Here is a 24735-nt window from a genome sequence, read left to right as displayed (position 1 = left end):
AGAAGAGGCATTATCTCCCTAGGAGGCCGAGGAAACCTGCCCACGTTAAACTGCACGGCCAGTGTGGGTGGGAGCCTACGTCTGACTTAACAGGCAAAGACAAAGGGAAACAGAACACCATGGTCCTGTCATCCAGATTTTCCAAACTCATTTTCCCTGCCACTCCGGGGTATTCCCATGTGTTTTTTTCTCTGTGTTCCCTTTTCCCCAAACTCTGAGTTGCCCACTCCTCTTCTTTCTTATCCCCACCTGGTCTTGAGGTTATCCTCACATGGGGACTTTGTGAATTGTGGATGTGGTGTTTAATCCCAAACTGGGTTCCCCTGCCACCTGCACTGGTTTGTCCCCACCTCCCCAGGTGTCTCTCTGTATGGGGTCATGGTGCTCACATCTATTTTAATATTCGTCAAAGGATAACACAGGGTGGGACTTCCCTGGTGGCGCAGTGGTTAAGAATCCGCCTGCCAATGCAGGGATCATGGGTTCGAGCCCTGGTCTGGGAAGATCCCACATGCCACGGAGCAACTAAGCCCGTGCGCCACAACTACTGAGCCTGAGCTCTAGAGCCCGCAAGCCACAACTACTGAGCCCACATACCGTAACTACTGAAGCCCACGCGCCTAGAGCCCGTGCTCTGCAACAAGAGAAGCCACCGCAATGAGAAGATTGCTCACTGCAACGAAAAATAGCCCCCGCTCACCGTAACGAAAAATAGCCCCCACTCACCGCAACTAGAGAAAGCCTGTGCGCAGCAACAAAGACCCAACGCAGCCAAAAATAAATAAATAAAAATTTAAAAAGAGAAAAAAGGATAACACAGGGAAAAGTGGAAGGGCTGCTATTGCTGTAAGAGAAGTAAGAGAATTCTAAATCTCACAAATACATGATTTCAGAAGCCACTGTTGTGTGTTGTTTGGAATTAGGTGCAGCTTCCAGGAGCTTCATTGGCAGGAGCAGCTCAGAGCTAGTGCCAGACCAGCAGGGGCCAGGCGTTAACTCCTTTTATAATCCAGGAACCTGGGGCCAGAGAGATCAAGGTACTTGCCTAGAGTCACAAAGCTGATTCCTGGGGGCCTGAGGACTGTACACATGTGTCTGAACTCCTAGTCCTGCCCTTTCCTCCCTGGGCACTTCCGAGATTAGAAATGAGGGTGTGTGTGTGTGCTTTTTCTGGACTTAAATTTTCCTTACTTATTTATAAGTACATCTCTTGCACATCCATTTTTATTGTGGTAAAATACACATAACATAAAATTTACCATTTTAGCCATTTTAAAGTGTACAATTCAGTGGTATTAAGTACATTCACATTGTTATGCAACCACCACCATATCTGGTTCTAGAACTTGTTCATCACCCCAAAAGGAAACCACGTACCCATTAAGGAGTCACTCCCCATTGCCCTCTCTCCACTGTGTGTGTATTTCTTTTTTTAAACTTAGCATAAACAGGATAAAAACAAGTGAAAAGCTTCTAAAATCAAAAGGCAGTCAGACTGGACCTCTTTCTTAAGATGTAGAAAATCACCATCATTACCATCATCAATATCACCAGGAAAAGCAGGTAGATGCTGTCACTTATTTTGCACGTTCTACGTGCCAGGTGCAGGCACTACTCTTACCATCCCCATTTTTCAGGTGAAAAAACTGAGGTGCACTTTGGTTAAGCAACTGCACCACCAGTAACTGGGGCACCCGGGTTTCCCTGGCAGGCTCCCACTGTGCCGCACTCCCTCTCACCCACAAACGGAAAGAGGCACCCTTCTCCGTGGGAAACGAGAATTAAAAGTGGAAGGAGAACATTTAATGCATGGAGACTGCCTGGCCTGTATTAGAGTTTGTGCAAATCACGCAGGCGGTATTTCATGGGAAATCGCACCCCCGACCCCCAACCACAGCAGGGAGGGCCGTGGGCCAAGGTGTGGCTGAACTTGAACCACACAAGGAGAGGCCATCACGGAGGTGGCGCCCCTATAGTCCCTGTTTGTTGCTCCGCATCTCCCCCCACCCCCCAGTCAAAAGCAACTACTTCTGGCACGTGTCTACACGCAGCTCACAAAGTGACCGGATGCGATTGGAAGGCACCGTCGAATGCAGGCGTCATTACAGAATGAGATGGATTGAATCAATCAGCTTTCATCAATCACTGCCTTCAGTTGATTTGGGGGATTTTCTTATTGTTGCCTTTTTTCTTGTTTGTTTGTTTGGTTTTTTTTTTTTTTTCTTAAAGTGAGTTTTCCTCCCAGTGCAATTCAATTTGGTTCCATTTAATTCAATCCATCCAGCCCCAGTGAGCAAACACACACACTGGCTGGAGCACAGGTCTGGGCCAAGTGTGTGGGTGTTGGATGGGAGGAGTCTGCTCTGCTGGGCAGGTGGCTGCAGGGCCAGAGAGCGCCGGCTAGTCCAGGATTTGGGGTGGGGCACTTTCTTCCTCCCTGTCCTTGTCCTTCCTCCACCAAAACAACTCCCAAGATCCCTCTCCTTTATCCACTGTGTCCAACCCACAGATTTCCTCTAAGCGCCAGGGAAGCTTCTGGCCCTGAATTCCCAATCTTTGGGCAACGTCAGCACAGATCAGGGCTGGCAAGGCGTCCCCACCCCCACCCAGCCTCCACTAGTCCTAAGGTCCTGAGTCACTCCTTGAGTTCTCCTAAATGTTTCCCATGGTTACAAGTGTCCTTATTTGGTCAAAGCAAAACATTTGGTACCTATGCCATTTGAACCCAGGGGTTACACCGACTCAGTCCATGTCAGGAGTCTCAGAGGCTGGGATCCATGTCCATCTCCAAAGAACCTCCATGTTTTTAAAGACCCAGAACCAGAGGGAAGACACGCTGAGCCTGATGCCTTCACCATCGGTGGCACATGACGGTCCAGCCTATTTTCCTAGTGCTCCAGGCTGAGCCTCTTCCCTTTCCTCTGTCTGGGTACAGAATCTCCAGGGTAATGAAGTTTTCACCTGTGCCTCTCTGGAGGCTCTTGCTACTTGGAAAGGAAGTGGGGCCTGTGTAGACCTGCTTCCTCTGTAGTCTGGCTCTCCTCCTGGCGTGAACCAGACAGGGATGGGCCGACTCCGACGGGGCTTGTCCTGCATTCTGAGACAAACACTGGCTTCTCTCTTCCTCTTCCCTGTCCCCAGCATTTCCCGTCTTCCCACCCCCTGCCCTCTACCCTCTCACCTCACCCACCCTGTCCCACCACCCCATCTGGGGGAAGAGGGAGGGAGGAGCCTGGGGTTCACCTTGCTCAATGGGCCTTGCTGACAACGTCCACCCGTGTGCGTGCTGGTGGGCCGGGAAATGTGGGGCTAACTCTCAGCCTCACAGTTAGCAAACACTGCTCTCAGCCACTCAGCGGGATAATCAGTTATGGAGATTTTTGCCTCCGTGATCAGGTTCGTGGAGGAGCACAGCTCATCAGACCAGGGGTGCTGAGTTGCTGAGCACACCCGTGGAAAACCCTTCAGCAAAGTCCAAACAGAGCAAGACGCATTTACCAAGCTCAGAGGGTCTCCACCCGGCCCAACTCCCACTGCGACAGCCTCTGCACGAAGTCTGCTGAGCTAGAAACTGCAGACTTCCCAGGGGAGACTTGGTGGGCAAGGAGTTACCCAGAGCGGAGCTGCTCTCTGTTAGCTGGGGTGGGAAGTCCCCACCATCTGGCACTCGCCCACTGGACTGTGACTTCCACCCCCGCCCCACAGAGGCTATATCTCACCGGCCCTGCGGCCCCAGAGCCTGGTGCAGGGCCAACACAGATGGAGGCAGTGGATGTTTGGTGGATGCATGAATGAATGAACCATCCAGCAAGCATTTGCTGCAAGGGATCGGGACCAGATGACCATTTTGAAAAGTGGGACCGGGTCCTTCTAGAGTGATATTTGCTCCTGGGGGTCCTGTCATGGATGGACACTCACCCCCATGGGGACCATTCCTCACCGTCTCCCTGCTCAGTTGTCCTTCACCACAGACTTCACCAGCTCACAGCTTAACCTGCCACCCTCACCCCTGTCCCCCTCTGATGCCGAGTTCCTCTTGGGCTTTTCTCTGCAATTCTCCTCAACAGCATTAGTATCTGCCTTTGTTCAACTCCATCCAAATGACGGAGGTCACCCCCTTTAACCTGTGTTCTCTTCTGTCCATAAACCATTGTATTTTTCAGAAATTAAACCTCAACTTGCTTGTACCACCCTTGGGATAAAAGAACATGCATCCTGCACCCCTATGTTCATAACAGCCCTATTTACAATGTCCAAGACATGGAACCATACTAAATGCCCATAGACAGACGAATGGATAAAGAAGTTGTGGTACATATATATAATGGAATATTACTCAGCCATAAAAAGGAACGAAATTGAGTCATTTGTTGAGATGTGGATGGATCTAGAGACTGTCATACAGAGTGGAGTAAGTCAGAAAGAGAAAAACAAATATCGTATATTAATGCATGTATGTGGAATGTAGAAAAATGGTACAGATGAACTGGTTTGCAGGGCAGAAGTTGAGACACAGATGTAGAGAGCAAACATATGGACAACAAGCGGGGGAAAGCCACGGGGGGATGAGGATGGTGGTGTGCTGAATTGGGCAATTGGGATTGCCATGTATACACTGATGTGTATAAAATTGATGACTAATAAGAACCTGATGTATAAAAAACAAAATTAAATTAAAAAATTTTTAAAAACCTCAAAAAAAAAAGATGTGGTATATATATTCAATACACACACACACACACACACACACACACACACACGTACACAATGGAATGTTACTCAGCTATAAAAAAGAATGAAATAATGCCATTTGCAGCAACATGGAGGGACCTAGAGATTAACCTACTAAGCGAAGTAAGTTAGAAAGAGAAAGACAAATACCATGTAATATCACTTATATGTGGAATCTAAAATACAATATAAATGAACACATCTATGAAACAGAAACAGACTCACAGACAAAGAGAACAGACTTGTGGTTGCCAAGGGTGATGGGGGGTAGGGGAGGGATGGATTGGGAGCTTGGGATTAGCAGATACAAACTAGTATATATAGGATACATAAACAATAAGGTCCTACTGTATAGCACAGGGAACTATATTCAATATCCTGTGATAAACCAGAATGGAAAAGAATATATATATATGTATAACTGAGTCACTTTGCTGTACACCTGAAACTAACACAACATTGTAAATCAACTATTGGGTTGGCCAAAGAGTTTGTTTGGTTAGTAAATACATTGTTTGATAAAATTATTGGTGAAAATGAAAAATGTCTTTTAGTTTTACTTAAAAACAAATGAACTTTTTGGCCAACCCAATATAATTCAATAAAATTGAAAAAAAAAAAGAACACCCATCTATTAGTAAAACCCATTTTTAGTGTGGGTCATGCAAAATGACTTGCCAGAAAAACTCCTCTCCCATTGTGGCCCAGATGCCCCCTCACTAGTGGCTCTCCCGTGGCACACCCCAGACTTCCTCCCTCCCCTTCCCAGCCAGGTGCCGAGTCACTTGACTGTGGGGTAGGGGTAGAAAGGTATGGAGAAAGTGTAACATGTATTTGTGACTGGTTGTGACTCCAACTATTTGCTAAAATTATTTACTAGTAGCCATCTTGTCTCTTATTTATTGAGCATCTATTATGTGCCAGACACTGAATATACAAGCCTCAGATCAGCTCATGAGGTAGGCATTATTATCCCCGATTTCCTGATGAGAAAAAGGATGCTCAGATATTCATCCAGGTCCATTTCACTTTAAGTCCCAGTCCACTGCACCACACCCTCCTGCAGTTTTGGGGAAGAGGGTTTGGAGAATCCATCATTTTGGAATACCTGTGTTCTTAGCTCCACTGGCAAGAATAACCCAGTCTGCCACAGATGCCTATGTTCCAGGACAAAGAGAAAATGGCCTGTCCTGTCAGGGGTGTTTGGGAGAGGAAGAGCTTTTTGATGCTGAAGGTGCTGAGGAGGCTGCTGGTGACAACACAGACCCATTTCTGCAGGAGGAAGCTTGGGTGTCTGAGTCAGCTTGGGCTGCCATAAAAAAATACTGCAGCCTGGGGTCTTAAACAGTTCTGGAGGCTAGAAGACTGAGATGCAGGTGCCGGCGTGGTTGGGTTCTGGTGAGAGCCCACTTCCCTGCTTGCAGACAGCTGCCTTCTTGCTGTGTCCTCACACAGTAGGGAGAGAGCTGTGGTATGTCTTCAAATGAGAAGGGCACTAATCCCATCACAGGACCCCATCCTCATGACCTCATCTAACCCTAATCACCTCCCAAAGACCCCACTTCCTAACACTATCACAGTGGGGGTTAGGGCATCAACCCACAAGTTTGGGAGAACACAAATGTTCAGTCCGTGGCACGTTCCCCAGCATTCACTCTTTCCTTTGCTGTTTTCTTTCTGCATCTTCCCAAATGTGCAGCACTGGTGCTGGGCTCTTGTTTAAGATCAGAACAGATTTATCTGGCGGCGTACACATCGCTGCAGTGCAGTCGCCAACCTGCAGCAACGACTGGATCTTAGGGGCCCCTTGCCTACTGTGGTCATGCTGCTGGTTAGGGTCTCTGCTCAGAGAGCCTGTTGCCCTCCGCTACCTTGACCTTCTGGGGAGGAACAAGGCCAGGTGGATGGTATTGAGGCAGCATTAAAAACCCTGCCTGTCCACTGCTACTCCAAAGTTGTATTACTTTGGATTTTATTAAACAGCCTATTTTGTGCTCTAAGAGGAACTGGAGGTGAACGGTGCAGTTTTATAAATAAAAAATTAATCATGGGTGCCTTAAACACGACTTTTGATGATGGTCATCACAACGCCAGAGCCACCTCAATTTAAAGGTGTTTTTTTTTCCTTTTTATGAAAAGGAATTCACCTTTGGAGAGGAGAGGACAGGAGAAGAGGGGAGTGGAGGGAAGAGATGGGGAGGGGAGAGGAGGGCTGCTGGCTCCTGGCTCAGAGACCCCGAGGTACTAAAAGGGAGACTGGGGAGTTCTAGCAGGTTCTGGCCATCAGTGGTTGCAGGGCCCACTGGGGTTCTGAGCACACAGCAAACAGGGCCACCAGGGGAAGAGAGAGCCACCTCCCGATGGGCCCTCACAGGGCGTCAGGGCAGGAGCAAGGTTACTCTGTGCTCAGAGCAGCCCAGACCCCTCTCCCAGGAAGGCCAGGCAGAGATTAGGGCCCCCCCCCCAGCCACAGTCCCCCCTTCAAGGTCCTCCAGGGCCTTTAGTCCTGCTCCAGGGGGCAGGGAGCAGGTGAGTCCATCTCACCCTCTGCCCGAAGGGCGGCCCTGTGGGCCCTGCAGCAGTAATAGCACAGCTGACACCTGCTGAGTGTTCAGGCAGAGGGTGGGGAAAGCCCAGCAGCCCACTGTGGGTCCACTGGTCCCAGAACGCATGTGGCTTTGGTGCCCAATGTCTGCCAAACCCTTCTGTCTGGTTGTGACTCCCCAGCAGTCCCTTCTCTGACCTGTGGACAGCTGGCTCTCCCGGCTGTGATGGACTTTGCAAACTCCTGAGCTTCAGGATCCCCACCCAGCCCAGCGCCATGGCCCCTGTGCTGCCTCGGCCTTTGCCAGCAGCCCCGATGCTGTCAATTGCTCATGCTGTGTAGGAGGCTCTGTCTGGTGGGATGAGGTCAGCAGGCAGCTGGTGGGCAGGCCCTGGGAAAGGTGCTCCTCCACGTCAGCTGAACTCAGCATGGACCTGGGACTCAAGTGAGCTCACTGGTCGCAGGACCAGCGGCATTTCCAGCATCTGAGCTGTCTGCCAGCACTACTACATGTCACCCTTCTGTCCCGGGGTTGGCCAGGAGCAGAAAGTGAGGCCCAGGGAGGGAGTTTTCCCAAGGTGGACACAGCTCCGAAGGACCCAAGCTGGGACAAGAATGTCCAGTGCCACCAAGCAGATGGCAGATGGTGTGGGGCAGGGACCAGAGAACCCCCTGTGGACACAGAAACCATCCAGGGGCCAGAGTCACAGAGGAAATGTGGGAGAGTAGGGGTGGCACCTCCTCCCTGAGGAGCTTTCCAACACACAAGCCCTATCGCCAAGAGCCCCGCATTGGGTTATTTCAGCAAGTCTACGGAACCCACTTGGCCGTCAGCCCATGGAGGAGATGCCAGCTGTACTGGGTAGAATGGTACCCCCAGAAATGTGTGTCCCCCTGGAACCCCAGAATGGGAGAGAGGGTCTTTGCAGATGTAGCCAGTTAAGGGTGAAGATGAGATCATCCTGGATTAGGTAGGTCTTAAGTCCAATGAGAGTGTCCCCATAAGAACCAGAAAAGGAGCAGACACAGGCACAGAGAGGCCATGTGACACCAGAGGCAGGGGCTAGAGTGATGTGGCCACAAGCCAAGCAAAGCCTGGGCCTCCAGAAGCTGGGAGAGACAGGAAGGATTCTGCCCTAGAGCCTTTGGAGGGATCGTGGACCTGCTGACACCTTTATTTCAGGCCTCTGGCCGCCAGGACGGTGAGAGGATAATTTCAGTTGCTGTAAGCCCCATAGTTTGTGGAAATGCGTCACGGCAGCCCCAGGACACTAATCCGCCAGCCTTCTCCACATGCCTTAGAATGATCATGACATTTGCCCCAACCCATGCTGCACCTCTCTTGTTGGCCTGGGCAGCCTGGGCCCAGACCCCAGCAGCCCTTCCTCTACTCACTGGCCGGCCCTCTGTGACGTCATTCTGATGATGTCCACTCTCCAGAGCTCACCCCTCCTAGAGCTGTTCTTTCTAATGCAAACTAGAGCGATGGGGAGGCCATGGCTGAGCTGTGGTCCGAGAAGGATGCTGCACGGCACGCTGGCGTCTTGCAAACAGATCCTGAGAAACATCTTTCAGGTTGAAAGACCCCAGGAAAACCGTTGTTCCCTTGACGGGTATTTTGTATCCACTTAAAAAAAAAAAAAAAAATTTATATATTTTTGGCTGTGTTGGGTCTTTGTTGCTGCGTGCGGGCTTTCTCTAGTTGCGGCGAGAGGGGGCTGTTCTTCATAGTGGTGCGCGGGCTTCTCATTGCGGTGGCTTCTCTTGTTGCGGAGTACGGGCTCTAGGCGTGCGGGCTTCAGTAGCTGTGGCACTCAGGCTCTGTAGTTGTGGCTCGGGGGCTCTAGAGCGCAGGCTCAGTAGTCGTGGTGCATGGGCTTATTTGCTCTGCGGCACGTGGGATCTTCCCGAACCAGGGCTTGAACCTGTGTTCCCTGCATTGGCAGGCAGATTCTTAACCACTGAGCCACCAGGGAAGCCCTTGAATCCACTTTTTAATTTGTTTGGGGTTTGGGGGGTTTTGTTTGACTTTTTATTGTGGTAAAATATATGTAACAAAAAATTGACCATTTTAACCATTTTTAGGTACACCGTTTAGGGGTAAATTCACTCACACTGTTGTACAATCATCAGCACCGTCCATCTCCAGAACGACTTCATCCTCCCAAACTGAACCTCTGTCCCCATGAAACATGGACTCTCCATCCTCTCCCCCAGCCCCGGCGCCTTCCGTCCTCCTTTCTGTCTCTGGGAATTTGACTCCTCCAGGGACCTCACACGAGTGGAATCACACAGCATTTGTCTTTCCGTGACTGACTCATTTCACTGAGCAGTGTCCTCACAGCCCCTCCATGCTGTAGCAGGTGTCAGAATTTCATACCTTTTACGGGCTAATATTCCACTATGGATAGACCACATGTTTGTTCATCTGTCGATGAACATTTTAAGCCACTTTTGAAGACAGCGAGAATCATACAATCAGCCGTGTTTCCCATTTTTCTTTGGCTGCTGGCAAGTTCAGAAGAGAGAAGAAATGGGGCTCAACCTCGCTAGTTGTATTTCAAAGCCCCGACAGCCGTCTTTCCCCTTCCTATTTCTCTTTCTCTGTTCTCTAATCTTGACTTCTACCTACGGACACATTTCTATTTTATTTAGCGTGGTTATGAAAATGGATGCAAAACCGTCTCTGGGACACGATGGGGATACCGGGTAGAAGCGTTCGCCATCTCATGCTCTCCAAGTTGTCCTCGATGCCACACCAGCTTGTGTGGGCCCTGAAGAGTGCTCAGTGTTACAGCTCCTGTCTCCAAGTTCATTCATTCACTCAGCAAACAGGTGTCGAGTCCAGGCAGGAGGGGCACAGCCACGCGCACAGCTCAGACTGTGGGGTGTGAACACCTTTGACTGTCTGGCTTCCTGGTTGCGTCCGCGTGCTGGGGTCTGATTTCGCTGAGGAGGCTGTTCTTTCTAATGAAGGTAAAGGGCCCCGTCTGAGCCGTTCCCCGGGGAGCCGGGGGCTGCCACGTTCTCTCTTCAAAACTCGGCTGAAATGGAGTTCAGTGATGGCCAAGTCTGGGCGGCCGTCCAGTCTCTACTTGGCTCCTGTCCCTTCTCCTTCTTTAAAAGCCGGCGGCCCCTGCGCATGGAGAGTCCGCCAGGGCTGTGTTCAAAATCACAGTTGGGATGTGTCTCCTTGTAGGTGATCCTTGGAAACCTGACGATGTACTTACAGCCTCTCCTTAGTGGGGCAGGTCTGGCCCGAGGACACAACCCCTCGGCACAGGCAGCGGGTGGGATGCTGCCCAGTTGCGCCCTCAGCAGCTCGGGTTGGGGTTGGGGAGTGCGGTGGAGACGGGGGAGGGGCTGAGTTAATACACAGGACAGGCAGCACCATTCAGCACACAGACGGTCTGCTATACTAGCTTCTTAGATGAGCATGTTTTTCTGTCAATAATTTAGACATATCCTTTCTCCTTTGGGAGATGGGCAAAATCTCATTTCCTGAGCAAATCCCCTAAGAAACCAACCTGTTCATTCCTCTAAGATTTTCAGAAATCTGTCTCGATCAACCTACTTATAAAAGTAGAGACTTGGCTGAGAGGGCTGGGAGCTGGGTGCCAGGACAGCTGTCTGCACAGCCCATGGGAGCCAGGCGGAGTCCAGGCAACGTCCCAGGACCACGCTGGGAAGTGCAGCCAGCCCCGTCCTCCTCCACTAGTGCCTTCTGTAAATGCCATGAGGAAGATGTGCAGAGTACAGAACCTTACTGTTTGACTTTAACACAACAACTAGATAATCGCTTGAAGAAATAGAGAAAAGCCAGGCAGAGATGTCCATCTTAGGAAAAATCTTGGGATGAGGTATCTGCAGCTTTTTCCCGCTCCCCAAAGGGGAGAGAAGTCCCTGGTTGTGCTGGGCACTTATGTTGGAGGTTGATCCGCAATCTGGTCCCACCTGGGATGACTGGGAAACCTTTGGCGAGTTTCTCAACCTCTGAGTGCCTTAGTTTACTCACCTGTAAAGTGGGATGACAACAGGGCAGCCCCCCCGGTGCCTTTGTGAGGAGTAAAGGAGAACGGGCTTTAGCATGACACCTGGCCCATTACTGGGGAGGATCTCACCCCAGTAATGAGGTAGTGAGTTTTATTTATTTTTATTTTTATTTATTTTTGGCTGCATCGGGTCTTTGTTGCTGCGCAAAGGCTTTCTCTAGTTGCAGCGAGCAGGGGTTACTCTTCGAGCGGGGGCTACTCTTCGTTGTGGTGCGTGGGCTTCTCATTGCGGTGGCTTCTCTTGTTGTGGAGCACGGGCTCTAGAGTGTGTGGGCTTCGGTAGTTGTGGTGCGCGGGCTCAGTAGTTGTGGCACACGGGCTTAGTTGCTCCGCCGCATGTGGGATCTTCCCGCACTAGGGCTCGAACCTGTGTTCCCTGCGTTGGCAGGCGGATTCTTAACCACTGCGCCACCGAGGAAGCCCCGAGGTAATGACTTTTAAAAGTGAAACCAAGGCTGCTCTGGCTTTGGCAGGAGGACCCCCTTCCTGCTGGGTCCTATTTCTGAGCTGGAACTTGCCGCCACAGGCTGGGGAGGGATCTTCCTGCCAGTGTGGCCACGGCAAGGCCCCCTCCCCTGGGTTGGCAATGTCGCAGGCCTTCCCCTTCTTTCAGCTGACAAAAGACTCCTGAGACCTCTAAACCGCCAAGCCCTGCAAACCCACGGCTGCGACGGCCGTGAAGCCTGGGACCTCGGGCACAGCCAACCACCTCCTGCTGGAGCGCTGGTGGCCGAGGAGGGCTTAGGTCCTCAAAGTCACGCCTATGTACTCGGGCTGCAGATTCGGGGGCAGGGGGAGGTACTGAGCTGTGAGTCAAGTCAGAGCCCACACCCACACCTCCCTCCGTTCAGTGCGTCCTGGGTGGCTGTGCTCCAACCCTGCTGCATAACCATGTCTTTTATCTTCTGTATCCTGATGCTTCGATAGCTGGGGCCTCGCTGACCCTGGAGGGACCATCTCTCCCAGGGCTGGCTAATTCCTAGAGATGGCAGGCAACTCTCTCAGCCCATCCTGCATGTACAAAGCAACCAACCCAGAGCCCACACCCACACCTCCTCTCCGGGGCTCTCACACTCCAGGCCACTGTCCACCTGCCCTAACCACCGCAGGGCCAGGTATCAGACACCCTGGGACAGCCCGTATGCCCAGAACCCACTGAAATTACTCAACTAGCCCAACCTAAGCCTGCTCACCGTGCCTCACCCGTCTGTTGCCTTGGAAACCACAGTACAGGCTCTGGCCCACATTCTCCTCCTCCCTCTGTCCTTCTGACCCAGCCCAGTGCTGTCCCACGTCTCCCTGTGTGGCATGCCTCCTGTTTCTAGGGAACTGTGAGTATAAAGTCTTCTCCTGGCATGGCAGGCATTTCCGTGTCTGTGTGTCCTATCCCACCTGATTCAAACCCATGTCCCCTTAACACCTGCCAGACTCACCCTCCCAGCTGCACTTGCTGGCTTCTCCCTCAGGGTCCTGGCTCTTGCAAGAGGGAGCTGGTTTTAGGGGGTGACACCCAAGTGCTCCCCTGAGGGTGGGGGAAGAGTCAGTTAGCACTTGGCGCGGCTTAGAGGCTGCTGGCTCGACCCGATTGCCACTGTTAGACCTCCTCAAAAAGACTATTACTGCTCAGCAATTACCTTTCGGGATTAACACATCTCTGCCCACTTTACCAATTTCAGAGTCTTCTAGTGGAATCGGCCTCAGAATTAAAAAGTGAACCTGGACTTCTATCAGACCCATGTCTCTGGGCGCGTCTGCCTGCGACTAACCCTTGTTGACAAGCAGCTAATTGGGGATTGTGCTCATATCGACAATTGGGCCTATTTAATAATAGATGGCCGCTGTCTTCTGTTCACCAAGAGCCTTTACTGAGATCGATGGAGAGCATGGTCATTTGTGTCTTTAGGCATACATCCCTGAGGCCCCGAGGCTAATAGCCAGGACTCTAAATAGTAATAACAAAAATGGGGGGAGAGCTTCAAGATGGAGGAGGAGATCACCTTGCTCCCCACAGATACATCAGAAATACATCTACATGTGGAACAACTCCTACAGAACACCCACTGAACGCTGGCAGAAGACCTCAGACTTCCCAAAAGGCAAGAAACTCCCCACGTACCTGGGTAGGGCAAAAGAAAAAACAGAGACAAAAGAATAGGGATGGGACCCGCACCAGTGGGAGGGAGTTGGGAAGGAGGAAAAGCTTCCAGACACTAGGAAGGCCCTTCATGGGTGGAGACGGCGGGTGGGCGGTGGGGAGGAAAGCTTTGGGGCCACGGAGGAGAGCGTAGCAACAGGGGCGCGGAGGGCAAAGTGGAGAGATTCCCGCACAGAGGATCGGTGCCGACCAGCACTCACCAGCCTAAGAGGCTTGTCTGCTCACCCACCGGGGTGGGCGGGGGCTGGGAGCTGAGGCTCGGGCTTCGGAGGTTGGATCCCAGGGAGAGGACTGGGGTTGGCTGCATGAACGCAGCCTGAAGGGGGCTACTGCGCCACAGCTAGCTGGGAGGGAGTCCAGGAAAAAGTCTGTACCTGCCGAAGAGGCAAGAGACCATTGTTTTGGGGTGTGCGAGGAGAGGGGATTCAGAGTACTGCCTAAACGAGCTCCAGAGATGGGAGTGAGCCGCAGCTATCAGCGCAGACACCAGAGACGGGCATGAGATGCTAAGGTTGCTCCTGCAGCCACCAAGAAGCCTGTGTGCGAGCACAGGTCACTATCCACATCTCCCTTCCCGGGAGCCTATGCAGCCCGCCACTGCCAAGGTCCTGAGATCCAGGGACAGCTTCCCCAGGAGAACACACGGCGCACCTCAGGCTGGTGCAATGTCATGCTGGCTTCTGCCGCCGCAGGCTCGCCCCGCATCCGTACTCCTCCCTCCCCCAGGCCTGAGCCAGAGCCCCCGAATCAGCTGCTACTTTAACCCCGTCCTGTCGGGGCAAGGAACAGATGCCCTCAGGCGACCTACACATAGAGGTGGGGCCAAATCCAAAGCTGAACCCTGGGAGTTGTGTGCGAACAAAGGAGAGAAAGGGAAATCTCTCCCAGCAGCCTCAGGAGCAGTGGATTAAATCTTTACAATCAACTTGATGTACCCTGCATCTGTGGAATACCTGAATAGACAACGAATCATCCTAAAATTGAGGTGGCGGACTTTGAGAGCAACAGTAGACTTGGGGTTTGCTTTCTGCATCTAATTTGTTTCTGGTTTTATGTTTATTTTAGCTTAGTATTTAGAGCTTATTATTGTTGATAGATGTGTTTATTGATTTGGTTGCTCTCTTCCTTTATATATATATATATATATTTTTTTTTTTCCTTTTTGTCCTTTCGTGAGTGTGTATGTGTGTGCTTCTTTGTGTGATTTTGTCTGTATAGCTTTGTCTGTCCTTTTCTTTTTTAGTATAGTTTTTAGTGCTTGTTATCATTCGTGGATTTGTTTCTTGGTTTGGTTGCTCTCTTCTTTCTTTTTTATTTTTTCTTCCTTTTTAATTTTTAATAATTTATTTTAATTTTTTATTTTAATAACATTATTTTATTTTGTTCTCTTCCTCCCTCCCTCTCTCCCTCTCTCTCTCTCTCTCTCTCTCTCTCTCTCTCTCTCTCTTTCTCTCTCTCTTTCTTTCTTTCTCCCTTTTCTTTTGAGCCATATGGCTGACAGGGACTTGGTGCTCCAGCTGGGTGTCAGGCCTGAGCCTCTGAGGTGGGAGAGTCGAGTTCAGGACATTGGTCCACCAGTGACCTCCCAGCCCCACATAATATCAAACGGCAAAAGCTCTCTCAGAGATCTCCATCTCAATGCTAAGACCAAGTTCCACTCAACGACCAGCAAGCTATAGTGTTGGACACCCTATGCCAAACAACTAGCAAGACAGGAACATAACCCCACCCATTAGCAGAGAGGCTGCCTAAAATCATAATAAGTTCACAGACACCCCAAAACACACCATTGGACTCGGTCCTGCCCACCAGAAAGACAAGATCCAGCCTCATCCACCAGAACACAGGCACCAGTCCCCTCCACCAGGAAGCCGACATAACCCACTGAACCAACCTTACCCACTGGGGGCAGAGACCAAAAACAATGGGAAATACGAACCTGCAGCCTGCAAAAAGGAGACCCCAAACACAGTAAGTTAAGCAAAATGAGAAGACAGAGAAATACACAGCAGATGAAGGAGCAGGGTAAAAACCCACCAGATCAAACAAATGAAGAGGAAATAGGCAGTCTACCTGAAAAAGCATTCAGAGTAATGATGGTAAAGATGATCCAAACCTTGGAAATAGAATGGAGAAAATAGAAGAAATGTTTTTTTTTTTGTTTTGTTTTTTTTTTGCGGTATGCAGGCCTCTCACTGTTGTGGCCTCTCCCGTTGCGGAACACAGGCTCCGGACGCGCAGGCTCAGTGGCCATGGCTCACGGGCCCAGCCGCTCCACGGCATGTGGGATCTTCCCGGACCGGGGCACAAACCTGTATCCCCTGCATCCGCAGGTGGACTCTCAACCCCTGTGCCACCAGGGAAGCCCAGAAGAAATGTTTAACAAGGACCTAGAAGAACTAAAGAGCAAACAAATGATGATGAACAACACAATAAATGAAACTAAAAATTCTCTAGAAGGAATCAATAGCAGAATAACAGAAGAACAGATAAGTGACCTGGAAGATAAAATAGTGGAAATAACCACTACAGAACAGAATAAAGAAAAAAGAATGAAAAGAATTGAGTACAGTCTCAGAGACCTCTGGGACAACATTAAATGCACCAACATTCGAATTATAGGGGTCCCAGAAGAAGAAGAGAAAAAGAAAGGGATGAGGAAATACTTGAAGAGATTATAGTTGAAAACTTCCCTAATATGGGAAAGGAAATAGTCGATCAAGTCCAGGAAGCAGAGAGTGTCATACAGGATAAATCCAAGGAGAAACACATATTAATCAAGCTATCAAAAATTAAATACATAGAAAAAATATTAAAAGCAGCAAGGGAAAACAACAAATAACTTACAAAGGAATCCCCATAAGGTTAACAGCTGATCTTTCAGCAGAAACTCTGCAAGCCAGAAGGGAGTGGCAGGATATATTTAAAGTGATGAAAGGAAAAAACCTACAGTCAAGATTACTCTACCCAGCAAGGATCTCATTCAGATTCGATGGAGAAATTAAAACCTTTACAGACAAGCACAATCTAAGAGAATTCAGCACCACCAAACCAGCTTTACAACGAATCCTAAAGAAACTTCTCTAGGCAGGAAACACAAGAGAAGGAAAAGATCTACAATAACAAACCCCAAACAATTAAGAAAATGGTAATAGGAATACACATATCAATAACTACCTTAAATGTAAATGGATTAAATGCTCCAACCAAAAGACAGACTGGCTGAATGGATACAGAAACAAGACCCATATATATGCTGTCTACAAGAGACCCACTTCAGACCTAGGGACACATACAGACTGAAAGTGAGGGGATGGAAAAAGATATTCCATGCAAATGGACATCAAAAGAAAGCTGGAGTACCAAGTCTCATATCAGACAAAACAGACTTTAAAATAAAGATTATTACAAGAGACAGAGAAGGACACTACATAATGATCAAGGGATCAATCCAAGAAGAAGATATAACAATTGTAAATATTTATGCACCCAACATAGGCACACCTCAATACTTAAGGCAAATGCTAACAGCCATAAAAGGGGAAACTGACAGTAACACAATCATAGTAGGAGACTTTAACACCTCACTTTCACCAAGAGACATATCATCCAACATGAAAATAAATAAGGAAACACAAGCTCTAAATGATACATTAAAAAAGATGGACTTAATTGATATTTATAGGACATTCCATCCCAAAACAACAGAATACACTTTCTTCTCAAGTGCTCATGGAACATTCTCCAGGATAGATCACATCTTGGGTCACAAATAAAGCCTTGGTAAATTTAAGAAAATTGAAATCATATCAAGTATCTTTTCCGACCACAACGCTATGAGACTAGACATCAATTACGGGAAAAAAAATCTGTAAAAAATACAAACACATGGAGGCTAAACAATACACTACCAAATAACTAAGAGATCACCAAAGAAATCAAAGAGGAAATGAAAAAATACCTAGAAACAAATGACAATGAAAACATGACGACCCAAAACATATGGCATGCAGCAGAAGCGGTTCTAAGAGGAAAGTTGATAGCAATACAATCCTACCTCAAGAAACAAGAAATATCTCAAATAAAAAACCTAACCTTACACCTAAAGCAATCAGAGACAGAAGAACAAAAAAAAAACCCCAAAGTTAGCAGAAGGAAAGAAATAATAAAGATCAGATCAGAAATAAATGAAAAAGAAATGAAGGAAACAAGAGCTAAGATCAATAAAACTAAAAGCTGGTTCTTTGAGAAGATAAACAAAATTGATAAACCATTAGCCAGACTCATCATGAAAAATATGGAGAAGACTCAAATCAATAGAATTAGAAATGAAAAAGGAGAAGTAACAACTGACACTGCAGAAATACAAAAGATCATGAGAGATTACTATAAGCAACTATATGCCAATAAAATGGACAAACTGGAAGAAATGGACAAATTCTTAGAAAAGCACAACCTCCCGAGACTGAACCAGGAAGAAATAGAAAATATAAACAGACCAATCACAAGCACTGAAATTGAAACTGTGATTAAAAATCTTTCAACAAACAAAAGCCCAGGACAAGTTGGATTCACAGGCAAATTCTATCAAACATTTAGAGAAGAGCTAACACCTATCCTTCTTAAACTCCTCCAAAATATAGCAGAGGGAGGAACACTCCCAAACTCATTCTACGAGGCCACCATCACCCTGATACCAAAACCAGACAAAGATGTCACAAAAAAAGAAAACCACAGACCAGTATCACTGATGAATAGATGCAAAAATCCTCAACAAAATACTAGCAGACAGAATCCAACAGCACATTAAGAGGATCATACACCACGATCAAGTGGGGTTTATCCCAGGAATGCAAGGATTCTTCAATATATGCAAATCAATCAATGTGATAAACCATATTAACAAATTGAAGGAGAAACACCATATGATCATCTCAACAGATGCAGAAAAATCTTTTGACAAAATTCAACACCCATTTATGATAAAAACTCTCCAGAAAGTAGGCATAGAGGGAACTTATCTCAACATAATAAAGGCCATATATGACAAACCCACAGCCAACATCATTCTCAATGGTGAAAAACTGAAACCATTTCCACAAAGATCAGGAACAAGACCAGGTTGTCCACTCTCACCACTATTATTCAACACAGTTTGGGAAGTTTTAGCCACAGCAATCAGAGAAGAAAAGGAAATAAAAGGAATCCAAATCAGAAAAGGAGAAGTAAAACTGTCACTGTTTGTAGATGACATGATACTATACATAGAGAATCCCAAAGATGCTACCAGAAAACTACTAGAGCTAACCAATGAATCTGGTAAAGTCGCAGGATATAAAATTAATGCACAGAAATCTCTTGCATTCCTATACACTAATGATGAAAAATCTGAAAGAGAAATTAAGGAAACACTCCCATTTACCACGGCAACAAAAAGAATAAAATACCTAGGAATAAACCTACCTAAGGAGACAAAAGACCTGTATGCAGAAAATTATAAGACACTGATGAAAGAAATTAAAGATGACACAAACAGATGGAGAGATATACGATGTTCTTGGATTGGAAAAATCAACATTGTGAAAATGACTATCTATACTACCCAAAGCAATCTACAGATTCAACGCAATCCCTATCAAACTACCAATGGCATTTTTCACAGAACTAGAACAAAAAATTTCACAATTTGTATGGAAACACAAAAGACCCTGAATAGCCAAAGCAATCTTGAGAAAGAAAGATGGAGCTGAAGGAATCAGGCTCCCTGACTTCAGACTACTACAAAGCTACACTAATCAAGACGGTGTGGTACTGGCACAAAAACAGAAATAGATAGATCAATGGAACAGGATAGTAAGCCCAGATAAACCCACACACATATGGTCAACTTATCTTTGATAAAGGAGGCAAGAATATACAATGGGCAAAAGACAGCCTCTTCAATAAGTGGTGCTGGGAAAACTGGACAGCTACATGTAAAAGAATGAAATTAGAACACTCTATAACACCACACACAAAAATAAACTCAAAATGGATTAAAGACCTAAATGTAAGGCCAGACACTATAAAACTCTTAGAGGAAAACATAGGCAGAACACTCTCTGACATAAATCACAGCAAGATCCTTTTTGGCCCACCTCCTAGAGAAATGGAAATAAAAACAAAAATAAACAAATGGGACCTAATGAAACTTAAAAGCTTTTGCACAGCAAAGGAAACCATAAACAAGACGAAAAGACAACCCTCAGAATGGGAGAAAATATTTGCAAACGAAGCAACTGACAAAGGATTAATCTCTAAAATACACAGGCAGCTCATGCAGCTCAATATCAAAAAAACAAACAACCCAATCCAAAAATGGGCAGAAGATCTAAATAGACATTCCTCCAAAGAAGATATACAGATTGCCAACAATCACATGAAAGGATGCTCAACATCACTAATCATTAGAGAAATGCAAATCTAAACTACAATGAGGTATCACCTCACACCGGTCAGAATGGCCATCATCAAAAAATCTACAAACAATAAATGCTGGAGAAAAGGGAACGCTCTTGCACTGTTGGTGGAAATGTAAATTGATACAGCCACTAAGGAGAACAGTATAGAGGTTGCTTAAAAAACGAAAAATAGGGGCTTCCCTGGTGGCGCAGTGGTTGAGAGTCCACCTGCCGATGCAGGGGACAAGGATTTGTGCCCTGGTCTGGGAAGATCCCATATGCCGCGGAGTGGCTGGGTCCGTGAGCCATGGCCGCTGAGCCTGCATGTCCGGAGCCTGTGCTCCACAACAGGAGAGGCCACAGCAGTGAGAGGCCCGCGTACCGCAAAAAAAACCCCTCAAAAACCGAAAAATAGAACTACCATACAACCCAGCAATCCCACTACTGGGCATGTACCCTGAGAGAACCATAATTCAAAAAGAGTCATGCACCGCAATGTTCATTGCAGCTCTATTTACAATAGCCAGGACATGGAAGCAACCTAAGTGTCCAACAACAGATGAATGGATAAAGAAGATGTGGTACATATATAAATGGAATATTACTCAGCCATAAAAAGAAATGAAATTGAGTTATTTGTAGTGAAGTGGATGGACTTAGAGACTGTCATACAGAGTGAAGTAAGTCAGAAAGACGAAAACAAATACCGTATGCTAACACATATATATGGAATCTAAAAGAAAAAAAGGTTCTGAAGAACCTAGGGGCAAGACAGGAATAAAGATGCAGACGTAGAGAATGGACTTGAGAACATGGGGAGGGGGAAGGGTAAGCTGGGGCAAAGTGAGAGAGTGGCATGGACATATATACATTACTAAATGTAGAATAGATAGCTAGTGGGAAGCAGCTGCACAGCACAGGGAGATCAGCTCGGTGCTTTGTGTCCACCTAGAGGGGTGGGATAGGGAAGGTGGGAGGGAGACGCAAGAGGGAGGAGATATGGGGATATATGTGTATATTTAGCTGATTCACTTTGTTATGAAGCAGAAACTAACACACCATTGTAAAGCAATTATACTCCTATAAAGATGGTAAAAAAAGATTGTAATAACAAAAATGACTTTCGTTGTCGGAGGAGGCCCTGATGAGGACTGTTCAACTAGCTGATTCTGAGGTGTGGGCAGATGAGTCATCACGGGCAGACCATGGTTGGTCAGTGCTGAATGAATATCTGCTTCAGTGGACACACGTGTCGGGTGAGTCTTACACACACCCTGTCTCGCTTGGAGGATGTCTGATTTATAGAAACAAGGGAGCAGAGTTGATGTGTCACAGGAAGTATTCCCCACAAGGCTCCTTGGACAGACACCCCCCTCCCGGACTCTCCGTGCTCCCTAACCGCCCACTCAGCCTCCTTAGAGGCTCCCCAGCTTCCCTCCCATTTGCCCCCTTTCTTCCCAGTGACACATGCCTGGATCATCTTCTCTGTGCCCTGACTCCATCCACCATCTGTCCTCCAAGAACTCCGACATCAAGGTGTCCAGTCCAGCATCCCCAGGTCCCTTCTGGACATCACTACCTGGTTATCTATGGCAGGAAACATGCAAACTCAAGGTGTGGGGCAGAGGAGGGGTGATCGCCCCTCCTGAGAAACCCCCCAGCCCCTGCGTCTCTTAGTTCAGCCAACGGTGCTGATGCTGATCCAGCGTTCAGACTTGGAACCTCTGGGCATTCTCATTTGTCCCCCTCCCTCGTTCTCCCCCAAAATTGTCCTCTTGGGTTCTGTCCATTCTCCCTAGCCAGCACCTTTGTACCTGTTTGTTCCTCACCACCTGGCTTAGGGCCCCTTCTCTCCCCAGAACTCTGTGCAGCCTCTGAACTTGGTCTGGACCCTCCATGAGTCCAGCCCCAATGCGTGGCCAGATGGGTCTGTTTCATTGCAAACCTGACCCTCTCACACACCTGACAGTGCCCCACAGGCTTGGGAAAGGTTCAGACCTCCCCAAGGCTTCTCACACCTGGTGCCAACCCACCTTTTCACCCCTGCCTCCCCCGCAGCTCCCCATCACAGATCTACTCTCCGTCAAGGAGAGAGTCCTGTGGGTCCACAATGCGCTTGTTTGTGCCTGCAAAGACCTGTTCCTTTTCCTCCACCCATAGACTCTCCATCAACTGAATTATCAGGTGGTCTTTGTCAGCCTCGTCTTTCTTAATCTCTCAGCAGGATGGGAGCCTGTTGACCAGACCCTCAAGCTTCCTAGGCTGGCCCCACATGCTCCTGGTCATCTCCCTGCCACTCCAGCCCTTCCTTCTCCATCCCCCTTGCCTCCTCTAGTGGGTACCCCAGGGCTCAATCCAGACGCTTTCTCTTCTTACCCTTTACCATTTCCCCCATTCAACTCCAACAACACTCTGGCTGCAGCCACCACCTGCATCCCAGGGGATGCTGTACTTGGTACCTCCAGCTGAGGTCCCCGAGGGTCAGGCCAACTCAACCAGCCAACTCAAACCTGCATCTTCACTCCTCCAGCCCGACATGTCCAAGGCTCCTGGTCCTGTCTCAGCGGTTCCATTTCAGTAAATGGAGCCATCGCCCGGCCAAGTGAGCAGGTCACCTGGGGGCCACCCTGGCCTCCCTCATGCCCCATCATCCTGTCCATCACGGATTCTGCCAATTTGGCCTCCAGAATGCCTCTGGAGTCATCTACTTCTGTCTACCTCTATGCCACACGCCACTTCCCTGGCCCCAAAGGCCATCACTTCTTACCTGGACCAGCCCCCAAACGGTCTCCTGAATTCACCCCAGCTCCCACTCAACAGCCAGGGTGACTGGGTGACTTTCATGACGCAAATCTGAACACGGCCCCTTCCTCCCATTAACACACGTCCGCTGCTCCTCAGAGCGGCTCGACTGGCACGCCCAGTCCCACATGGTCTGGCCCTGCCCGCCTCTGCTGCTTCCCTTGTCTTTTCCCCTGTGCTCCAGCCTCACGTCTGTTGTCAGTTTCTTGAGCACCCCAAGCTTCCTCCAGCCACAGGGACTTTGCACCTGCTTTCCTTCTGCTTGCAGCCCTCTCCTGCTGCAAGCCTCCCCTCCAAGGCTGTAATCCCACCTCTGACCCCGGCCAGCACCACCTCCCAGGAGGCCTCCCTGACCCCGGTGAGGTCAGGCACACAGTGGGAGCACCACTCACACTGCTGAATGAGTGGAAGGAATTTGCTTGTGAAGGGCATTCGCCCAGCACCTCTGTCCTCTGCACCTCTTCTCCCAGATTCCTTATCCTCCCTCAAACAACTCCCACCCACTTCCTGGGCCCTAACCCCATGTGGGACCACTCAGGATTGTTCTACTTTGAAAGCATCATCAACCCCAGGCCTTTGGACATTCCCCCTAATTAGAGAAGTTTGTTTCACTCCGTAATCCCAGGTCATCTTCTCAGCTCAGGCAACGTAGGATTAGAACATGCAGATGTCTGTATGAAGCTATAATTCAGCTCCTCTGGCCCCAACAGACTGAAGAGACGCCCCAAGTTTACATGCACTTTGGGGGAGGCTGTGATCGCAATAGTCTGTGCCAAGGAGTAAGAAGGGAGAGGCCCTGTGGTCTGCAGAACGATGTCGCTCACCACCCGCACTGAGATGTCCGAGTCCTGGCCACGGGGACCTGTGATTATGTTAGTCTATGTGGCAAAGGGGGATTAAGGTAGTAGATGGAATTGAGGCTGCTAATCAACTGACCTCGACATAGATCATCCTAGATCCTCTAGGTGAACCCAGTGTAATCACAGGGTCGTCACGTGTGGAAGAGGAAGGTGGGAGAGGAGCTCCAAGTGATGTGATGAGATGTGAGAAAGTCTCTAACCACCATTGCTGGCTTTGAAGAAAGTGGAAGGGGCCACGGCCAAGGAATGCAGAGGCCTCTGGAAGCTGGAAGAGGCAAGGAAATAGATTCTCCCCAGAGCCTCCAGAGGAGCACAGCCCCACTGACACCTTGATTTTGGGCCAGTGAGATGCATCTCAGACTTCTGGCCTCCAGAACTGTGAGATAATACATCCGTGTGGCTTTAAGTGTGTTACAGCAGCAATAAGAAACGAACACGCTCCTCTTAGGGGAAAGGCCCCAGACTCACAAAATCCTGGCTCTGTTTACCACTTCCAGCCAATCTCTCTCCCTCTCTCTCTCACTCCCCGCCACCCCCCCCGCCCCTGGGACACCAGCTGGTGTGAGCCCACCCTGAGCCCTCTCCCACGTCTGCTGTGCTCTCCTTGGAGCCTGGAGCTCAGCAAAATCGCTCCCTGAGCCACCTCTGCCTCTCGTGGACGGCGTCTCAAGCTGCCGACCCTCCCATGGGATGCAGTTTGGGAAGGCAGCCAGGAAACGTGAAGCCCAAGCCTGGACAGGCCCAAGTGGATCCTGGTGGCCGATGGATGCCTTAGCAGGAGACGTGGCGCCTCCTCCTGAGCCAACACCCAGCGTTTCCCAAAGAGAGGTTAAAGCCAGACAGAGTCAACTTCCTCCCTCCCTTAGCACCCCATCCCCCACTGCACCCCAGAAAACTCCGGGGGAGGACGCGGATTAATTTAACTTTTTCTTAAAAAGATTTTTTCTCTTTGAACGTGAGCCTTTTTTTTTTTTTTTTTTTGTGGTACGCGGGCCTCTCACTGTTGTGGCCTCTCCCGTTGCGGAGCACAGGCTCCGGATGCACAGGCTCAGCGGCCATGGCTCACGGGCCCAGCTGCTCCGCGGTATGTGGGATCTTCCCGGACCGGGGCACGAACCCGTGTCCCCTGCATCGGCAGGCGGATTCTCAA

General features: G+C 48.8%; 1 protein-coding gene across 19 annotated transcripts in view; it reads right to left on the bottom strand.

The window, feature by feature from the left end:
- Positions 1–24735, bottom strand: part of RBFOX3 (RNA binding fox-1 homolog 3) — a 505472-nt gene that overhangs the window by 125352 nt on the left and 355385 nt on the right. The window lies entirely within an intron of this gene.

The sequence above is a fragment of the Kogia breviceps genome, chromosome 19 (assembly GCF_026419965.1).
Source record: "Kogia breviceps isolate mKogBre1 chromosome 19, mKogBre1 haplotype 1, whole genome shotgun sequence".
Lineage (NCBI taxonomy): Eukaryota > Metazoa > Chordata > Mammalia > Artiodactyla > Physeteridae > Kogia > Kogia breviceps.
This window is presented reverse-complemented; position numbering and strand designations above follow the sequence as displayed.